The sequence below is a fragment of the Oryctolagus cuniculus genome, chromosome 13 (genome assembly GCF_964237555.1).
Source record: "Oryctolagus cuniculus chromosome 13, mOryCun1.1, whole genome shotgun sequence".
Taxonomy (NCBI): Eukaryota; Metazoa; Chordata; class Mammalia; order Lagomorpha; family Leporidae; genus Oryctolagus; species Oryctolagus cuniculus.
In genome coordinates, this window is record NC_091444.1 from 57639436 (window position 1) to 57643546 (window position 4111).

Here is a 4111-nt window from a genome sequence, read left to right on the forward strand (position 1 = left end):
CCTATTAGAATGGCGGAAATCCAAACAACGGAGTAACAAATGCTACAAAGGATGTGGGGGAAAATGAACACTTAGACACTGCTGGGAGGCATCTCAGGGAATCAAACAGAAAGAAATGTTTGTGTGTATCAGTATTGCTGCAAATACAGTTTGTAAAACTTTGTTTTATGTCTTTGTGAAACCGACTATGCTAATCCTCCACCTAGCAGTGCCGGCACACCGGGTTCTAGTCCTGGTCGGGGCGCCGGATTCTGTCCCGGTTGCCCCTCTTCCAGGCCAGCCCTCTGCTGTGGCCAGGGATTGCAGTGGAGGATGGCCCAAGTGCTTGGGCCCTGCACCCCATGGGAGACCAGAAAAAGCACCTGGCTCCTGGCATCGGATCAGCGTGGTGTGCCGGCCGCAGTGCACCAGCCGCGGCGGCCATTGGAGGGTGAACCAACGGCAAAGGAAGACCTTTCTCTCTGTCTCTCTCTCTCTCACTGTCCACTCTGCCTGTCAAAAAATAAAAAATAAATAAAAAAATAAAAAAAGAATGTTATCCTACCACAATTTTAATGATCTATAATTACTTACAGATTTACCACATAGGGATGAAACGATCATTTTTCTATTCAACTACTGTTGACAGTCATTGTCTATAGTCTCACTAAACTGGTATAATTTTGTTTTTTACTCGTTAAACTTAACTAGTAAAGTATTAAGCCTTTTTACTGCAACGTAATTTGAAAATTGGCTCAAAATCTAAACCAAAGACAGAAAGAAAAAGGAGAAGGAAACACAGTGGAAAGGAGAAAGGGGGAGGGAGGAAGGCAATATCATTGTGTTCTTACAGTTGTGTCTACCGTGCACACTGAGTCTGCTAAACACTAATTAAAAGAAAAGAAATACAAAGAAAACCAATGCACATTACTTTGTTTCCCACAACACTGCTTACCCATTTGCCAAACTGCAAAAATTCAATATAGAACTAAGAAAATAAGGTACATTCAATAAATAACAATTATTGAAGTGTATTAACTATAAACGGGATATGTTAAAGAAAACCTACATATACTGTCACAAAACTTCACATAGTACCAAAGCATTTACATAAGATGTGTGTACACATGAAAAAGATGAAGATTATTTGCAGAGAAATAAATGTATGAAGGAAATTAAATTAAAACACGTTGTAAATTCTTAATTTCCTTTTAAAACCGCTACTAAACTGTAATGATTTTTAGAATTCAGAGGGGCAAGGATTTGAAATCTTGATTACCAAGCCAATGAAGGTCACCTGCATTCCATCCTTGAAGTACCCAGGTTCAGTATCCACCTGTGGCTCCTGACTCTAGCTTCCTATTAATGTGGATGGAGAAGGCAGTTGTGAAGGCTCAAGAAATCGGGTTCCTGTTTCTGGCTCTTGAGTCCAGCTTCCTGTAATGTGGACCAGGAGGGCAGTGGATAGGACCCAGGTATTTGGGTACCCATCATCCTTGCTGGAAACACGGAATGGTTCTCCAGTCCTCAACTCAGCCAGGCTCAGGCCCAGTAGTTGTGGGAATTAGGAAGTCAACCAGCAGATGAGAACCCTCTTTATGTCTGTTTTCAGCACTGTGTGTGTGTGCGCGCGTGCATGTACCTGTATGGGTATGAGTATCTGCCTCTGAAATAAATCTTAAGAATAGATAAAGATCACCCACTTTTGAAGAATTTTAACTTTATTTATTTAAGAGGCAAAGAGACGGAGCACTCCCATTTACTCCCTCACTCCTTAAATGCCTGCAGCAGCTAGGACTGGGTCAGGCTGAAGTTAGGAGCCAGGAACCCAGTCTCCCATGTAGCTGACAAGTACCCAGACACTTTTGCCATCACCTGATGTCTCCCCAGGACACACATTAGCGGGAAAGCTGGAATTGGAAATGGATCCAGAATTCAAATCCAGGCACTGGAACACAGGGCACAGACATCCCAAGGAGAAACTTAACTCCCACATCATATGTGCGCCCCCAAGAATCCGACAAATGACACACAAAGGCTGTTAGCCTAAAGCTAGGTTAGGGGCACTTGCAAAGCTAGAGAAAACTCCCTTGCAATTGACTATCTTCCTTCCCCTTCATTTTGTCGAATATGACTGTTATGACCAGTTTTCCTCCCCAACCTGTTAATCTGTAGTGCCTACCTGATGCTGACGCCACTGCCATCTCAAGCCGCCACCGCCGGCCTCTCTCTTCCGCTGCCCAACGCAGAGCCACCGCCGCCGCCTGCTTCGCTGCTGCTGCCCATCGCGTCAGCACCGCCACTCCTACCTGCTTCCTCGCCGGCCACCGACGCTCCACATCGCCGGACTCTGCACCAGAATGGCCCTGCCACCGCGCCTTTCCTCGCCGCCACCGCTGCCTGCCCACAAAATGCGCTGTCCAGAGCAGGACGCCCCACGGGATGCCCTCGCCGACCCCCACCGCTTCCTGCTTCTCCTGGTTCTCGGCTGTGCTGCCGCCAGTGAAGACTGAGACTTCCCGCCTAGGAAGCCCCAGGATTCAGTTAGGTCGAGGCAGAGCCACCCTTCCCCGCCCAGGACGCCCGACACGGAGCCGCCACCGCCACCTCTATCCGCGCCACCCCTCACCCTCCCTACCGCCGCCTCCTTCAGCGCCGCTGCCCAGGCCTACACCAACACCGGCCCCACCCACCTCTGCTTCCTCGCTGAACGCCAACGTCTCGGTTTCTCAGAAGAATCTTTACCACCACCCGCCGATGAACTGAGCCGCCCCACCCACAACGTTTACGTGACCCCGACGCTACGTTCGCTGACGCTGACCCCGACGCCGCTCAGGACGCTGGGACGCTGACGGTGACCCAGACGCTGCATTCGACGCTGCGTCGGGGTCAGCGTCAGCGTGCGCAGCGTTTGGTTCGCGTGGAATGGGGAAGAAGGATGTAGCGGCAGCACTCGTCTTCTGAGACCCCGAGAAGTCGGAGGTCATTGAGGAAGCCGCCACCAGAGAAGACTGAGGCTTCCTGCCTAGGAAAGCTGATCGCCAACGGCTGCTAGACGTCGTATAGAGTCGCTACCGCTGCTGCATCCTTCCTCGCCACTGCCCGCCAATGAGCTGAGCCACCCCGCCCACGACGTTTACGTGATCCATACGCTACGCACGCCGACGCTGACTCCGACGCTACGCCAGTGAAGACTGAGACTTCCCGCCTAGGAAGCCCCAGGATTCAGTTAGGTCGAGGCAGAGCCACCCTTCCCCGCCCAGGACGCCCGACACGGAGCCGCCACCGCCGCCTCTATCCGCGCCACCCCTCACCCTCCCTACCGCCGCCTCCTTCAGCGCCGCTGCCCAGGCCTACACCAACACCGGCCCCACCCACCTCTGCTTCCTCGCTGAACGCCAACGTCTCGGTTTCTCAGAAGAATCTTTACCACCACCCGCCGATGAACTGAGCCGCCCCACCCACAACGTTTACGTGACCCCGACGCTACGTTCGCTGACGCTGACCCCGACGCCGCTCAGGACGCTGGGACGCTGACGGTGACCCAGACGCTGCATTCGACGCTGCGTCGGGGTCAGCGTCAGCGTGCGCAGCGTTGGGTTCGCGTGGAATGGGGAAGAAGGATGTAGCGGCAGCACTCGTCTTCTGAGACCCCGAGAAGTCGGAGGTCATTGAGGAAGCCGCCACCAGAGAAGACTGAGGCTTCCTGCCTAGGAAAGCTGATCGCCAACGGCTGCTAGACGTCGTATAGAGTCGCTACCGCTGCTGCATCCTTCCTCGCCACTGCCCGCCAATGAGCTGAGCCACCCCGCCCACGACGTTTACGTGATCCATACGCTACGCACGCCGACGCTGACTCCGACGCTACGCCAGTGAAGACTGAGACTTCCCGCCTAGGAAGCCCCAGGATTCAGTTAGGTCGAGGCAGAGCCACCCTTCCCCGCCCAGGACGCCCGACACGGAGCCGCCACCGCCGCCTCTATCCGCGCCACCCCTCACCCTCCCTACCGCCGCCTCCTTCAGCGCCGCTGCCCAGGCCTACACCAAAACCGGCCCCACCCACCTCTGCTTCCTCGCTGGACGCCAACGTCTCGGTTTCTCAGAAGAATTGCTACCACCGCTGACGGTGATC

At 53.3% G+C, this 4111-nt stretch overlaps 1 long non-coding RNA gene across 1 annotated transcript in view; it reads right to left on the reverse strand.

Annotated features, from left to right (window-relative positions):
• LOC138844981 (uncharacterized) overlaps nt 1-2871 on the reverse strand; it is a 19649-nt gene extending 16778 nt beyond the window's left edge. The window contains exons 1-2 of the long non-coding RNA XR_011381530.1: nt 2673-2871; nt 1259-2502 (exon numbers count right to left, since the gene is read on the reverse strand). This is a non-coding gene — a long non-coding RNA (uncharacterized lncRNA). The remainder of the gene's footprint in view (nt 1-1258; nt 2503-2672) is intronic.
• Nucleotides 2872-4111: the final 1240 nt, after the last annotated feature.